This window comes from Anser brachyrhynchus, assembly GCF_964034855.1.
Source record: "Anser brachyrhynchus genome assembly, chromosome: 2".
Taxonomy (NCBI): Eukaryota; Metazoa; Chordata; class Aves; order Anseriformes; family Anatidae; genus Anser; species Anser brachyrhynchus.
In genome coordinates this window covers 82,031,727-82,049,386 of record NC_137695.1, presented here as the reverse complement: position 1 = coordinate 82,049,386, position 17,660 = coordinate 82,031,727, and the positions used below count along the sequence as shown (strand labels likewise).

The 17,660-nt window shown below is 40.7% G+C and overlaps 1 long non-coding RNA gene across 5 annotated transcripts; it reads right to left on the bottom strand.

The window, feature by feature from the left end:
- Window positions 1–971: 971 nt before the first annotated feature.
- On the bottom strand, window positions 972–14,921 carry LOC308189847. 5 transcript variants are annotated; one of them, XR_013946640.1, is made up of 5 exons: window positions 14,761–14,921; window positions 14,130–14,252; window positions 6,964–7,077; window positions 6,667–6,760; window positions 972–1,367 (listed from the first exon to the last, which is right to left on the bottom strand). It is a non-coding gene; the product is annotated as an uncharacterized lncRNA (long non-coding RNA). The 5 variants fall into 5 exon arrangements; XR_013946642.1 differs by lacking the exon at window positions 972–1,367 and adding an exon at window positions 4,141–4,409; XR_013946643.1 differs by lacking the exon at window positions 972–1,367 and adding an exon at window positions 4,141–4,404.
- Between the last annotated feature and the right edge of the window lie 2,739 nt (window positions 14,922–17,660).

Here is a 17,660-nt window from a genome sequence, read left to right as displayed (position 1 = left end):
AGCCTGAAACTTGCTTTCGCCTTTACACCCAATGACCCATAAAATGGGATAAAATGCCCGTTAGTATCCCTAATCCTTATTCAGGAAGAAGTCCATTCAAAGCAGCCACTTTATTCAAGAGCCATCTCAGCACAGCAGCACTAGCTACAAGACTCAGTTCAATACAGACCTCTGGTGATAGCCTCTAAGCAGAAGTGCAGCCTTGATACCAGCTTAATTTCATGCTGGTTACTGAGTGGAGTGACAGAAGATGGACATCAATTTGCTTCAGGATCCTGTCCAGTTCTTCTGACCCAAACTTTTTCCAAATGGGGTTTCCTAGTGGCAGGGTGCATCAGGCACAGAAGACCCTTAACAATGAAGTTTTAGAAACAGAAAAGACCTGGATTTACAGGTCCCCCATCATTCACACCACAACATAAGTAGTCCAAGGTAAAACTTCCTACACAAAAGCAAGGAGAATGTCCACAGCCCCATACGGAAGGGTAGAGCTTCTCAACCAAAGCCCAGATTTTGCACAATTTTTCATGGAGCTGGGGAAGGTGTTTCTTTTAATAACAGACAAGAGAGTTCATTTATTGTGCCAGGCTTTTTGCCTTTTAAGTCTGAAGTAGACATAAAACCAAAGGTGAAATCCACCTCCAGCCAAATTCAACACGCTACAGCTGTGATTTTGGCAAGGGTGATTGTATCCTGTTGCAACTTTGCTGAGTACTGCAATAGCTCTTTAATAATGGGGTGAATATGGCTCCATCTTTCATTTATGTTCTGGAGAGGAAACATTTTCTTCTTGAATAAACTGTCCTGACATCATGGACACTCTTAGAAGTCTTGAAACCAGCTTCAGAAAAGACATCTATGAAGACCAAATACCCTGTCATAAAATCAGTCAGAGGACTAGTGAGAGCCTGGCCTTTCCTAGACATTCAAGCCAATATTAACGCATCATTATTGAAGTTATATAGATTGCCAGTTTCAAAAACTAGTAATTTACATAGTCTCCAGCCTTGCATAGGAGCTAAACATTGTTATTGCCTTCAGGAAGTTTAACCTCCATACATCTGGATGGACTAGGCCTTTGTCCTCTTTTCCAGAGCCAGAGGGGGTGTGTATAAGGAAGGACTGAGAGTACACACTGTCATAATATTTGTGTTCTTGCACCATGGTATTGTTTTCTTTGTTATGACATGTTTCAAAATTTCTGAGCTCTTTCAAGCAGGATGGCATACTAATAACCTCCTTTGCTATGAGGAAAAGCAATGCTTCTGTGGGTTCTTTCCTCTCCTTAATAGCAGAGCAGAGAATATTCAAGCTGGAACAGTACAATTCTCCTCTTGAGTAGGATGTCTTGAAGAGAGTACGTGGCACTATTAGATAGAAATGAATCAAGGAGCATTAGATACAAAGGTACACACAAAGAAAAATAGGTTGACACCTCATTTTCCAAATTCCACTGTAGTTGTTTCCTGATCATGGCTATTTACTGAGTACATTTATAAGCAGTATGTAAGGGTTCATTATCTTTTTTACAAGTATAATTTAGCTGGTTTAGGGTCCAGTAGGTTTATTTTAGCTTTGTTTGAACTACAGTTAAAGGCAATGCTTTGCCATTGGAGTAATCCTCCAATAGCATCTGATAAACAACTTGTAACCATTCCTACATAGCATTTTGCTTGTTACCCTTACTACTACTAAAGGGTTTAGTCTGCTGTGGAGAAGCAATGTTAATCAATATCATGCCAGAGCCAAGCTGTGCTTAACTACAGGTATTCTGCAACTCCACGAAGTATCCCAGGCTACTGCACTGAATAGAAATTTCTTAAGCAAGACTTCTGTGAAATTCATTTTACAGAGTTCTCCCAAGTTGAATTAGAGATCTTAAAATTTCAGCAGAAACCCAGGAATCTGATCTCCTAACCTTGTATTTTTGTCAGTAGCTGTTACAACTAGCCAGATTAACTTCCATACTTTAAATAGAAGTTGCAACAGTCTTACTTCAAGGCTTTGAAAAGATCTTTTTTTTGTAAGATATCAGAAGTTACCTACAGCCTTTCAAAACAGACATATGACCAAGTGTTTATTTCAATTCCTTCCACAACATTTGCTGTTAAAAATTGTGTTCTCTTCCTAAAGAAAATATTTTCTCTAGATTTCTAACAGGAATCTATGAAAATAGAGGCATGATAGGCTTCTAGAATTACCTGATTCACTTTCTTCCAGTTTATTTTTAATAACTTGAGAGCAAGACATTATCCAGTATCTGAAGCTATGAGGGGATGAAATGTTTTTCTTTGTGAGAAAAGTTAATTTGCATCACCATGTAATAACAGATTTTTAGTACTATTTGGTATTCCTAAACCAAGTATATCATGCAGTTCTCTTTCACCAAACAACTCCTGTTGCTCTGGGTACATCATACAGCCATCTTCAGGACAGTAGCATGTGTTCATTACTCATCCTCCTCGCACAACAGAACTAATTCCTCTCTTTGGCATATACAAGCCTCAATTAGTTGTATGTTATCATCACATTCCCCATTAATCACTTAGCAGAACTGTACAGATGCACAGCAGCTTTCTTGCCTTTTCCTCATAAGTCAGTCCAGGAAGCCCCCTAGTCATTTCTGTTTTTCTCTGAACTTCTCTGTAGTATCATCTCTTTCTGACTAATCAGAAGACACAGCGAAGGCATAGCTTTCTGTGTCATAATACCTGGAGTCATGTCAGGTTCTTCCCACGCCCCCCAGTTCCAGAAACAGCAGGTTAAAGAAGGACAAAAGTTATCTTCCCAAGCAGCCAGACTAACACAGGACAGAGTACACAGACTCCAATTACCCAACCATATCAGTAGTAACAACTTAAAAAAATCTTCAGTGTAGTATTTCAGTCTTGTTCAGAGGAACATCCTTCCCTTTCGCCTCCCTCTGCTCCCTTATCTTGTCCTTTTCCAAGGCCATTCTTGAGGAAGCAAAAGCGCTTTATCCCTTGGGTCTAGTCTACAAAACACAAAGCACAGAAAGACTGAACTTGTCATATATAGGCACTAGACTCTTGATGCCAACATCCTTTGCTAAGACAACTGGCCCAAGTCTTGCAGACACCACCTCTGAATGGGGAAGAAAAGGCAAACATATGAACTTCTGGATCAGAGCTCCTAACCTAGCTAGCACACCCGGGCTGAGACAAAGTCTCCGCAGACACTTCAGCCAAACCAAAATAAGCGTATTTCTCTATGAGTGCCAGTCCCCAGGAAATCATGGGCAACCTCTGGGTCTTGTACATACAAGAAAGTCAAACAATTGTCAGAGCTACACCAGAGCAATCAGGTTTGAACTTTCCTATTCAAAAGGAAAATCATAGATTGGTTTTCCCCTTTGCTGTAAAAGTTTCCCCCACCTCATACTGCTCCCAGTGACCGACTACAAGGGAGAATTACCTCCATGTTATCACTTCTGTCCCCACAGACAACAGGTTGAAATCTGACCAGTTGACTTGACAAGCTCAGCATGTTATCTTATTTCTTTTTCTCTAGCCAGACAACCAGAGCAAGGAACAGTAAGGCTACCCAAATTACTTCTAATCAATGCTTTCATCAGTACCATTGAAATTAGATACAAGCTGTACATAATTCCCCTCAAGACCAAAAAGTCCTGTAACTTGCATAAGAAGTGAAAGACAGCTATTTGCATAGTTTGATTTAAACTTTGGGGAATTATGCTGGGTTTTCCTACAGGGTGGAGATGACTCCTCAGACTGGAAAACTTTCTGAAGCAGCTAGAAATCAATCAGTTGACAGTGTTTTGTGAGACACTGGAACAGTGTCAAGAGCCTGTTAGTTGGACAAATAAGCTGGTCTAGCAGAGAAGGGAATAGGATAAATAGTTCTAGGGGTAGTGCTTGCACCAATTAACAGATTCTGAAGCTTGTCTAATTCTGAGGTACAACATATGACCTTTCATTTTCAAGTCAGTGTGGTATCAACAATTGGTAACTAAAATAGTTTCACATAGTGCTGCATTAAAAAAAAAATCTCTGCAGTTTAATATGCAGGCAAGTAAGTACCACACAGCCACCTGTTCATTCCCTCTCCTCCCAGCAGGATGGGGGAGAGAATTAAAAGTGATAAAAGTGCAAGAACTCATCAGTTGCTATCAAGACAGTTTAATAAGAAAAAAAGGGGAAAAATATTCAGGTGCTGCACAAAACAATTGCTCACCACAACAGCCCCCAAGACCAACAACAAATTCCCCCATTTTTTTTTTTTTTTTTTTTAACTGAGCACTTCATATGGTACATTCTGGGTCAGCTGTTCTGGCTGTGTCCCCGCCCGGCTTCTTGTGCAGCCCCAGCCTCCTCCTGGCAGGGCAGTGTGAGAAGCTGAATAGTCCTTCATTTAGTGTAAGCACTGCTCTGCAACAATTAAAACAATGTTTTATCAGCAGTATTCTCATCTTAAATCCAAAACACAGTACCCTACCAGCTACTAGGAGGAAAATTAACTCTATCCCAGCCAAAACCAGGACACACACCTTAAACTTAATTATTCAAAAATAAAAATAGGACTATTGTGCTCAAACATCTATATTTTATGTACATATACCACTGAAACATGCTGCTTAAATTACAGGATCAAACTATTTGTCTTTCTATAGGATTCCTGCATCATCCAATAACAAGTTGTGAGAAGGAATCAACCTTGTGCAACTAAAAAGAATGTTTTCAGGGCCCTGACTCAACCTCAACTCAGGTGGTTTATTTCAAGTGAGGAAAAAATGAAAAGATGTTTCAGCATTTAGATTGTAGGGTTCTAGATATGCAGGTACATAGGAAAACTAGCTAAAGTCTTTTTTTTCTGCCAGCTTAATACCTGTATATATAGAAACCTGTTACAAATTAAGCTGTACTTTTTTCATTTGGGGTACTTCTGGTAGCTAGTTATATTAGTAATACATGCAGTCATTACTTTACCGTAATTTGTTGTAATATAGAGGACACAAATCAAAAGACAGACTCCTTATGATATCATGCACAATGTCACAGTATCCTTTTAGAAATGATGTTTTGCAATTTCTGAACAGTCACATGCACCTAGAGTCGAGTCTAGCTCAGATAGTAATCTGAGCCATGGGATCCTTCCCTTTAGCACAGTTCTGCTCTTCCTCACCAGGAAAAGAAGCCTGACTTCACACGCTGGTGCCTATAGGTCTCTCTGACCTGATGAGGTCTGACAAAACTGTACCCCCACCCTCACATTCACTCTTATTAAACTGCTTGCAAAACAGGACTGAACACTGCTCAATTTATTTTGGTTGGTTGCTCTCATAAGCAAGATCCATCTGTCTCTGATGCAAGGCCTATGAGCAGCATCCTACAAATGGAGACTGTCCCCATAGCCCAGATCAATCAGCCAGCACTATGCAAAGTACAGTACAGGAGCACTGCTGATATTTATGGTACTAAAAGGAGGACTTGATATCCATAAACTCTATCCATGAACTCTATTAGTTCATTCCTCAAAATTGCATATACTGATCTTGGACCATGCTTGTTCAGTGCACACAGTTTCTGCTGATACCAATTACTTCTCAGACCATATACACGACCCTTAAAAGCTGGAAGTCAAGAACACCACAAATCGATCATTGTACTTTACCATTTCGTAACTGGTATAAGACATTTGAATTGTATAAATAACATATGCCCTAAAAAGTGCTAGTAGGAGTAGATGCAAGCAATGATGAATTCCCATTTATTTGAAAGATTTCCTATTCATTAACATGAACAGACAAATTTTGAAATTATATTTCCATATATTAACTGGGAAGTATGTTGCCTATCTAGCTCCAGCCTTATAATTTCATTCCATAACAGAAAAAAGTTAATGATACCAAAAAATAAACTTTTAAAGGTACACACATCTACATGATAGCTACAGCTGATTTCAGCAGGTGTTCTCTTGGACACTAAATACCTCAGTCATTCAGGTCTTGTTGGGAGTGGCTCAAAACCCAGTAGAGCCAGGAACTAAATGTGAGCAGCTATACATTAATCTTAATTGCTATTCTATAAATAGTCTGGGAAAGAAGCTAATGGGAAACCCCAGCCAAATTGAGCAACCAGAGTCATGATGGGGGTATTTTTTTGTCCCCTGCATTATTAAAAGGCCAAATGAGTGTTCAAATTAGAAGGCTCGAATACTGACATGAAACCCTGTTTTGAGCAAGAGGCTCGTTTTGGCATAAAGCCAAAAAAGTAATTTTAATCTGATAAATTGCTCCATGTTTTCATCTTTTGCTGCACTGTTTCTTTAAGTTCTCCTATGTAAGAGCCAGATTTGAAATCTTAAGGTGCTGAAAATGCTGTTTACTTACGTAACAATTTTTTTTTCTGTATCTTAAGTTTATTACAAAGATATTTAAGGCCACAATAGCAAGAAACTGTGAGGGGCCAATACAATTTCAGGGTGCTGATCTTACCACAAGCAAGGCCACATCCAGTTTTTCCAAGGCATGTAACACAGAATAGGTTGAAGAAACAAGTGTGCCTGCTTTCGTGCATTAACAGCCCACAAACTCTGTAAGGTTCTGCCCCTGACAGGCAGGAAAAGTCTGCCACTTCAAGGATGTCACACAATAACACCCACAAGCTCATGCAATGCCATCCTTACCATTAACAGAAGGAAACTAGCAGGAAGTGAAAGCAAAGAGCAACACTTGGATGCCAAAAGATCTGCCAGACCAGGTCTCCCAGCAGCAAATGTCCTAGATGGGCATAAAAAACACTAAAGCTTTAAAACACATACTCTTACCCACCAGGGTGGATCACAGTAGGCAGTAGTTAGATAGCTATGGACAACGGCTCCTCATTCTGTACCAAAATAGAGGAAAGCTGCCCCCTCACGTATGAGGGCCCAGACTCTGCAGACAACCCTGACATCTAGAGTGATGATTCATTCTCCTCTTACCAGAGCTGCTCTCCACAGGCTGTCTGAAGGCATAGTAGCTTTGCCCAAGCCCTACCAACCACTGTTGCCTCTTGGGATGATCAGCTGTCATCTACGGCAGCAACTGGAAGGAGCCTGAATGAGGAGGGAATAACAGAGTCCTCTGAAGGTAATGCTGCAGCTCTGACAGCACAGTCACAAGTCAACAGGTTTGTAAGTTTCCAGTTTAAACACTTATCACTCTGCAGCTCCGAGCACACCACCCCAAGGGTTCCCTTCTGCCCCACTGATATAGATGTTATCATTTTCTATCATGTAAACTTAACTACTGTTCAAGTTACACTGATATGTGATAACCATCCATATCAGGTTAGAAACAGACCTGAGCTCTGAGATGTTTACATGCACGGACTGGTAGAGAAGTTTGACTGGTGGTCGTTTTTGCATAAGGCTCTTTCTACTCTGTTCTAAAGGTTGTACATAATTATTTGATAGTATTTGTTGAAAAAGAATATAGTGAGGACAAAGCCAAAGGGATAACTTTCCATTAGGAGACACTATCCTATTTGAAACTATTCATGTCTCAAAAAGTTTTTGAGGTATCAAAATATAGATATCAACAAATCAACAACTCAAAAGTTTTTATTCAGAGACTTGAAAAGCAGTGGCATGTATGCCAATGTCTGACATTTGTTTTATTCCCTTCAGTAGCAGTTTTATTTACCACCTTCCTGCAAAATATATGGGAAAAATATGAAAAATAATTTTTAGGTCTGCCATTTAATAAACAGAATTTCAATAGAGTTCATATCAAGACATTCAACACATGATTTGAAAAATACATCCATATTGTTTTCACAAATAGAAGTTTCAGTTTTTTGGCAAGTTGCCATTTACACTAACATGACAAAAATGACTGCACTTCATTTCTGGCTGCACAAACATGTATTCCTATTCACTTAAATAACTGAAGTAGTTTATCTTGGTAAAAAGCTGTATGCTATTATAGAGAAGGGTAGGTTAAACTTGGTCACATCTGAACGATGAACATAGGGCCCATAGACAAAAAAAAAAGTAAAAACTTAAACCTGCAAGTACTGTTTCACTGATGTGAATTTTACCATGAAAAATTTTGCATGAAAAAGGGTTTAGAGATCCAGTTTCTTGCTCTGCAACCAGAGAAGGGCCCACAGGCTACAAAGAGGAGGGAATCCAGCCCTCTGACATGAGAAAGGAAGGAATGAGTCTCCTTTCTGTACAGCAGTGTGCACCTGCACTGAGGATGGTGGAGGTGACCGCACTGTTCATGACCCCATAGATTTCATTTGAACCTAAGAGGCAATGCTGTCTCTTCCTGTACCCACAAATGATGCTGAAAGACCCAAGCAGGGCAGGTAGCTTGTCAGATACCACCAGCACACCATGTCAGGTAGGCAACCTCTTCCCCAGCTGCTCTGTCCAAGAGAGCTCCGCTGTATACCATGCAGCTCACACATCTTACTTAAAGCTCAAGTTTATTTCTGACCCATGTGAGTCCATCTTACAGATCTATAATTAGTAGAAAACACTACAGGAAACACCAAACTGGATTGTGAGAAGAGTTATACATCTTTTCATAGGAATCCATGCAATTCCCAAATCCCTTCAGACATGTCCAATTTTAAAAACCTATCCTATATCAAACCAAGGGCCTATTTAGGCCAGGCTCCCATCTGAGACAGCTATTCTCCATAGCTTAAAGAATGTACAACAGCAGGTAAACACATTCCCAAAGCATTTCCTAAGCCTGCATGAAGCTTACAATAACTAAGTCAAAACAGGACCCTTGTGTTCCCTAGCCCTTGAAGAACTTTTCCTTCAGGAATGTCCCATCACTTTGAGCCCATAACATTTTTTGCAGTTCAATTCCACAGTTAGTCTTGTCATGTAATGAAGCATCTTCTGCTTCATCACACTGAATGTGCCACATAATAGAGCTCAGGATAAACAGGTGTCAGCTGAGAGAAATTGGCAACCATTTTTCTAAGCACTTTTCTCCTCTCACAAGAGACCTCTATCACATTCCCTTTCTGAGGCATCCCTTGAAGAGTCACAGTACATTCATTCCCTATCTTGACCATATTTGTGAAACTCTACTGTAACATTTTGAGATGCAGAAGTGGTGGCAACTGCAAGGGGTTGGGAGGCCTGGAACCACATACACCATTTGAGAGCTGAGTATACCATGGATCCATATAATCCAAATACATATGATGCATTAATAGACATCAATAAATAACCTTTACTTGCTGCTATTGCTTTTTTTTTTTCCAGCTGCTACTAACTACAGACCTTTAATTTTCATTAGAAAAATCAAAACCTCTCTCCTGTGGTAATTGCTGTTTCAGAGCCCCACCTGCTGCTGCTTTTTTTTTTTCCTTCAGAGTTTGAGCTGCTCTACATGAAAAATCCAGGCATACCCCACCCAGCTTTGGCAGATCAGCTTGGACCTATGTATGCCATCAGTACTAGGTATGTGGCTCTGTCCCTTCATCTTTATGCTACACGAGATTTTATAGATCTTGCAACACACCATGTGAGTTCCCTTTGAAGACTAAAAGCTTGTGGAAGCCAGATGAAGTTAGTCATGCTTGAAAAACCTATAGGCAATCATCCAACCCACCATCCATACCAGGGGCATCTGTAGTTGCATATACCATTCTTGAAGCCTTGTCTACCACCCGAGCAGGCAGCAGAAGCACCAGCCCAGTTGAAGACCAAATCTAATTATACACAAATTATGTATTAATTAAACTACAGATCTGTTCTTCTGACCCTAAAGAGCAGCCATAGATATCTTAAGTACCTGGAAAATTTTTTAATTGGAGCAGGCAGAGAAAGTTTTCATGGCATAACAGGACTGGACAGAGGCAGCAGGAACAAGAGCTATCTTGTCCACCTTCTTTTATAATAGAGTGGCTGAATTATTTTGGCCATTTCTGCAGGCCTGGCTACTTTCTGTAGTCAGAAGACTTCCTGATTTTAACAGGTTTTGGCTAGATTTTAGTCTTATTCACCAAAAAACATTTAAGTCACTTACATTTTGTACAAAATTATTTTCAGGGCAAGCTTGCATGCCTACCACTACCCTATCCACTGTGAAGAGCAAGACTCTGTCTTTCTGCTTATCCAGAGAGGCACAGAAGGAATGCTTTGGAAGAGATTCCTATTTCATTTGTACTTGTGAATCAGCCAAAAGCTATTAAAGCAAGGAAAAGCACCTTCAGGAGAGTATAACATCCATCATACCTTTTCCTCTTTCCCCCAACAACTTCTTTTGTTTAATATTAGCTTCAGTAACAAAAAAGTCATTACAATTTACCCAAGCTACAAGATAGCTTAAATATTAACAAGGTTGTAAAGCCACTGGGGGTAAGAGCCCGGAGCTGTATAATAATAAAGTGAGGCTCAGCAAGATTCCATAATTATTTGTTACACAACCCAAGAAACTAGCTAGAGCATTTCTAAGATTATACACCTCTCATATATGATGTCTAACCATGCCAGAAATTACATAAGGCTTTTTATAACAATCATTAGTCATTAAAAATGCAGAACAAAGGGCCATTATGACCAGAGGTGACAATCCAAGAATTAGTTTACTCAGGACCTGATCCAAAGCCCATCATAGTGATTTTTGTATATTTCAACGTGCTTTGGATCAGACATTCAGTATTTTCCATGTTGCAGAGTTTCCTTTCAGAGTTTTGTGGAACAAGACAACAAGCTGCAGAGGACTGTAGAGGAAATAAAAGCAGGCATTTATCCCTGCCAGAGCTGAGAACTCAAAACTAGCACCTGTTTTTGTGGCAGTAACATTTGCTTTACATCCTTCCAAAAAGTTGTTGGCCATCAATCCAGATTCCCAAATATGGGTTCAGGTGCTTTCTAAGTATTTCAGCTCTGGAGACACTGACCTATGCAACCAGTCACAGAAGGGGCTGCAGGCTGTACCTGGAACTGTTCAGATGCAGGTGAATATATCTATCCCTGTGCACTTTTATGTCAAGACAAATGCAAAACACATGACTGGTTGTATTGCTTTAACAGAAAGTTGACATCTGCAACATGCAAATACAGCTCTTAACTCTATTTGTATCCACCAGGAAGCCCCTTTGAATAAGAGCATATAGCCTAGGGAGACAGTTCATCTGTAAGCTTGCAGGTGATGATTCTTTCCTTCCTTCACACATGTTAAGGGCTCTGGAGAAGACGTGCTATGGCCAGAAAGAAAAATAGCATTGTGGAATATACAATTTTACAAATTGACCTGGAAAACACAAGACTCTAGCAAAAGAAATAATAGTTCAAATTGATTTGGCAGGGAGCAATCTGCAGGATATGATTCAAAGATCTCACATCTGAAGCACTGCTCTGTAGCAGTTATATGCCTAGAGTCAACATCTTTCACAAGGAAAGAGTGAGAAAATCCACCTCATAATACATCAGAAATCAACAGAACCTTGCATATCATAAGGTGGAAAGAGGACACCTCTTAATTGTCTTTCTAATAACCTAAGGGACATTTGATGAAGCTGGTAGAATCCAGGTGGTTTGTTCGACCCCAGAAAAAGAAAATTTTATAGCCCCATTCTGAGAGGTCTCACCTCAACTGAGTGGGGCAGGCCTGCTAGGTAGATACCTATGCATCTGCCTAGCAGACCATGGTGGGGCTTCTGGACCCCCTGATTTTGTTGCCACATCTACACCTGCACCCCCAGGTCTGACAGTCAAGCCACAATGTCACTCAGGACTGAGAGAGCATTCTTGGCCCATCCAGCTTCATAAGTTCTGTTAGCCCACAATCCCCTCAATATGTGTAATAAACCCTAAGCCTGGCCTCATCTAAGGGTTACACAGCTGCAGGAACATTACTTCAACATACACTTTCATAGTCTTTCCAGACACAAATTATCTGTAGCCTCACAGAAGGAACCAGTTTTCAGCTGGCAAATTCATTGTGACAGCAGTAATAGGGGACAATATTTCAGTGAAGAATCATTGTCTTGTTCAACTGCTTTCTAGATATCATAATTCATAATGGTGCTGAGTAGCCAGGGGTCCTGCCTAAACATCCAATTTCCACTTGTAATTCTCTTTGCTCTGGTTCTTGCTGTTGGGGAGCAGCAGAGAGGTTATGGTCTGCATGCCTGGACCAGGCACACCAAAGACCTGCACAAGGGCTCACCTCCATGGGGCCTCTGAAGATGCCCCATCTTCTGATGCTGTGATTTCTAAATCTGACCCAGCAAAGGCAATACTCTCACCAGGCAGAGTGACACTGCCATCAAAGATCATGAGGAGAACAAAAACCCACACCCACCCAGCAGTTAAAAGGACTTTCTTCTTTTCCCACTTCCCAAAAGACTAATCCATCAAATTGCTTTTTGCTGGGATACTCAATCTTTCTTTTTCTTCAGCAACCACCTCTGGACATGTTAACCATTTTCCACACAGAGCAGGAGGCTCAGTCTTTTCCACTATTCACCCTTAAAGGAGGAGCTATTCCTGTAGAAGACACTTGGCCCTCATTCTGTTCTTTAGGCACTATATACCCTGACAAATGAAAGCATTAGAGAATTTGATGTAATTTTTCCAGCATTCCTAGACAGAAATGAACACCTTTTCAATCAAAAGAATTTTTTAGATGCTCACAGGAAAAGAATGTAAGCCAAAAGGGGTTTGCCTTCCAATAGAAATGTCACCAGCCTTTACACACCTTGTGACACCTTAAGCCTCTAAAATAGTAGCAAACACACTATCGTATCCGGCAAGAAAAAAAAACACGTTGCTCTTCCTCCCCCAAGTAGCTTGAAAAACACAGACTGAAGTGTGTAACTAGTCTACTTAGTTTTAATTTAACCATTTGCTGAACTGCTTGCTGGATTGGCACACCCATTAAGAAAAAACAAGCAACGTGTTTGTAGAGGTGTGCAGATAATCAAGGCAACACTGCAGCCTGCAGGTACCTTTTAAGATAACACCAGGACACACCTGGATACTCCTGTTCTCCACTCCCACAGAGCACACCAGCAGTGACAGACTGGAAGATCTTTTGAAGTCACTTTAGAGGGCTGACAGCAAGAAGCAGAGCAAAATTAATTATTCAGGGTGGGCTTGTAAGCACAAGGAAATGCTGCCTTACCTTTTTTTCCCCCCTTTCTAAGTAACAGAATGCATCTGTGAAGGTTATTTGTACAGTTTTTTTTTTACCTTTAATTCTTGTATCTTATTAGTATAGGAAATACTAAAAACCTCAAGAAGATAAATCATGCAGTTGTACACAGAACTGGGAACATAAGAAGGAAATGGAGAGGCTCAAAACTGAAAATGAGCACAAAAGGTAGGGACCAAATGAGCTAACTCTTCCATTGCCTTCTTTGATTTAGACACTAGATCTCAAAACAGTCCACCTACTCTGTCAAAGGTTTCTTTTTTCAAGTCTATTGTCCTATCCTCAGAGGTCAGGTACTCTACCAGTATCCTTTTCAAAACACTATGTCACCCTCTTCACATAAATTACCTCAGCACTTCAGATGCTTTGTCATTTCCTCCAAGCAATAACAGCCAGAAATATAATAGCATCTTTTTACAGCTTTCTCCACATTCTTACACAGTTAAGCATTCTCAGCACATTCCAAGCTTTTGATTAATTTTGTCCTCTTATATTATATTTTATTGAAATTCCTCCATGGCCTGCCTTTTAAATCTTCCTGGTAGCTACTCAAAACAAAATTCTGCTCTACCTCCTACACTCTATTATGTGACCTCCAGGAAACTTCTGTCTTTTCTTTTACTACTCAGAAGCATTCAATAAACTTGCTGCTCATCATTTTACTCTGCAGACAGAATGTGTATTCTTGGCATCCAGAGCAATCCTTTCCTTCTCTTTTACTGTCTCTCTTCCAAGAGATGTTATTCTGACGTAGCAGTCACACAATCTATCTGCCAGGTCTTTGTGGGACTTGTTATACTATAACCTTGGCTGTGATCTAAGACTTTGAATTCTTTTTTTATTGCCCTTTCCTCAGGGCTAGAGATATCCCAAGTGCTCAGCTCACCACAATGTTATTCTCAGTCCTGTTTCTCTGCAGGCCTTCTAACATTTCCCCATTCTCCCCTCCACAGGAGCCAGGATACTCACTTACCTGTGGATTCTCATCATTGCCCTTTCAAACCTAGTTCAGCCTTCTTTGGTCTAGAAATGCTCCTCCCCTGCTTTGTTAATTTGCCATCATCTTCTGTTTCTTCTTTCTCAAAGCCCTGGTTCACTGCCAAGAGACACAGAACAACTCCATGAGGACCCTTTGGTCACCTACACTTTCCCTCTAGCACTTGCCTGGCTTTCTGTTTGGCTTAAGCAACTGTTCTAGTACCCAGGACAACAGGAGAAGCAGTCTGAGGGCTATTTCTGTGCCCTTAAAAAACAGTACCAGATCACTAACTGCCCCTCTTATCTCAGCCTTTTGGACTGTACAGTCACGACACTTTCTCCTCCTCTGCTGCACTAAGTCCCTCAGAGGCTTACATATAAGATCACAGCTTGCCTTACCCACACCCTCAGCTTTAACTACATTTAAACAGCAGTACACTGAAAAAGAATCACTCCACTTTAACTCTACTGTTTCCAAGAACTAGCGTATGCACTGCCAAAGCTAAACAGCAGCCAGGCTCAGACATCCAACAGATCATTTCCCGCTACAGAAGGCAATTCCTTTACTTCCACTCTTTGTAGATTACCCAGTGGAAATGACTACAACTCATACAGCGTCTATTTACCTGCCACTTGATAGCACTAAATGCCTCACACAAGGACTATAGTAACCCCTCTGCTTGCAAACCAGAGAAAACCTACAAGGCCCAAAACCCTCACTCTTATAGCTGCCTTAATCAGCAGTGCATTGGAAAGAGCTGTGCTGCTCAGGTTCTGGAGCCCTTTGTATCCACCCCTCCTAGCTTTATGTTCTCTCAGGCCAATCTCTTCAATACAGCAGTCAGGTGTTGGTCATTTAGGTAGTTTCCCACGTTTATACAAACATGGTTTGGAACTGATGCTCAGTCCTTTGTCCATGGCGTAGTTTTCAATGTCGTAGTGTCTTTCATGAACCGTTCTGAAACAGGAATAATTAAAAGGGCTCTAATGGGTATCAGCTATGGAAATGGCTTTTGCTATACTGTGTAATTCTTCTGCATGCACGTGCATTCCTTGCAATACCCAGTGATCACCACAGTGATCCTGGATGGTTCCTAGCTGTGTTCCAGGCAAGCACAGGAAGAGGGAAAGAGCATGAAGCAATGACAAAAAGACAGAAAAATAGGAATCTCATAAGTTCAAGTAACCATACGTTTTCCAGTATTTCAGCAGGAGTTTCTTAATTTTCTATACCTTTGAGGGAGACAGAAAAGTTATGAAAATCCCTGTGATTTTTCAGCATCTCCAAAACAAAGCCCTCATGACTTTTCTGCCATGAATTTTCCCCAGGCACCCACAGAGTCTTTCTTACATAAATGGTGTGGGTCACAATCTGCAAGTGAATTTGTAACGTGAGATTTCTAATGTTATCCTTATGGCACAAATGGGCAAGAAGACGTATTAGGAATATTATGTGCTCAGGCTATGCTGTACTTTCAAGATGAAAGAGGAGCCAAAGTTAAGACTGAGTTTGAATATTGAATTTAAGAAGAGCAAAAAGCCATAGAAATGTCACTCCCTGCAACTGTGCCTTTTTTATGGTTATTACGATTTTAGAAGTTAAAAATTATTTTTGGGAGTAGGTTCTTTCTTGTTCCTAGTACTCATTCCAAAGTCATTGACATTAGTGGAAAGTTTCCAGATTAGAATATGAATCGGGCCAATCTTTCAAGAGTATATTTTTATTGAGAAACTATGGAAGGGAAAAAAGTGTGAAACCAGTGATTTTCTTTCAGTGAGAATACACAGGGGACGAAAGGGGTGAAGGAGTTCTTAACTGAGCCTCATAAGTGAGCTCTGACAGGGGCTCTTCTGCAGGTCTAGAAAGAAGAGCAGTATGTACCACCTGCTCCTGCACTCCCTGCACTTGATAATAAAGCCACAGAGTAGCAGAAGAAGACAGAAATCTTGCTTGGTTTCTGACGGCGTAAAGGTGGCACCTTAAACAACCAACCAAATGAATAGTGACAGCTAGTTAAGGACAGGCTCTGTGCAGAGCACTCATAGTCCAAATAGGTAAGATGGACAATAAATGACAAGCAATCTTATTAAACCTATTTTATGGGTAGGAAATGGAGCCCTGAAGAAATTAAGTGCCTTGCTCAAAGCCATTCAGGAAATCAGTGTCAGAGGAAACAAAGTCAAACCTGAGTGTCACTGTAGTTCCTTCCTCTCAATACTATTTTGACCATCAGGGCTGCTTTCAATTAAGTCTTTTATTGAGGACATCTCTCTCTAACTCTGCATTTTTATTGAATGTCCCACATGGTGGACCTGGGGAACCTGTAGAATTACGAGTGTCTCCAGCCAGCTTCTTTACTGTGTTTTATGAACCTTAATGAGCCCCCACAGAAAGCTGCAATACCTACATCAAGGGGGAAGGGAGAGGAGAAGCAGAAATAGCAACATTGTGCACAGTTTTTAGTGTGCAGTCCAGGTTCACGGAGTGGTATGTAAACAATCTGATTTGCTACGTTTAAGGACAGGCACAATTTTAGGAAATTCATGTAACCTGTTAGCCTAGTGACCTCTAGATAACCTATTCAACAACAATGAAACGTACAGTATGCCGGGGAGGCGGAGGGGCAACACTGGGAAGATGCTTTGTTGCCATAGGAAATTGGCCAAACAAAACTCTCTCATCATTTTTGATGTTCACTTGATGAGTCTGTAAAAGGAGAAGAGTATCAGCTTGCTAGAAAAACCATTTCCTGACAGATTCACAGTGAATTTGGCTGCCCCATTGGCGTTCAGGCACTAGCGCTGAGACTTGGGGCTGCGTACGCTTGTCTCAATCCTCTCGTCCAAGAGTTCTGCTTTTCCACAGACTCGGGTGAGATGGAGTCCAAAAAGAAAGTGGTTCCACATTGTCCACAGCTTTTCATCCCAAAGGCACAAAGGGAGTGTGCAAATCAAGCCCTTTTGCCTTAAAATACGCACTCTCAGCACGGGCTACAGAAATTCAGACAAGGGGAGACCCAGAAACATAGAAGTACATACAGATTGGAAATGAAGGAAAATCTGTTAAAAACAGAAGCAAAGTTTTTCTACAAGGCTGCTTGACAACATCTTATATCGTACATTTAGTAAGCAGCTGTCTGTGTAAATACCTTATCAGGCAAAGACAAGGAACAAAACTGTTCACCCTGCCTAGGTTTCTTATTCTAGTGGACAGTAAAGTGTCCTTTGTTGTGAGCTGTGAGGAGAGGTTACATGGCAAGCATGTGCTACCCTTTGCCTTTTTCACCTAGCCTACTTCAGAAAACACATAGTCTTTGATTAGAAACTAACATATGCTGAAGTACTTTCTTGACTAATACAAACATCCCCATCACCTTAGGTAGTCTACAGTCTGAAAATCTGTACTGAAGTGACTTGCCCACTGGCAATGCAGAGGTCTTGACAACGTCCTTTCGTTTTCTCCTTTTGCTCTCACTTCTGTCTGCCAGGAACTGCACTAGTGATCGGAAGCCAACCACATGTAAAC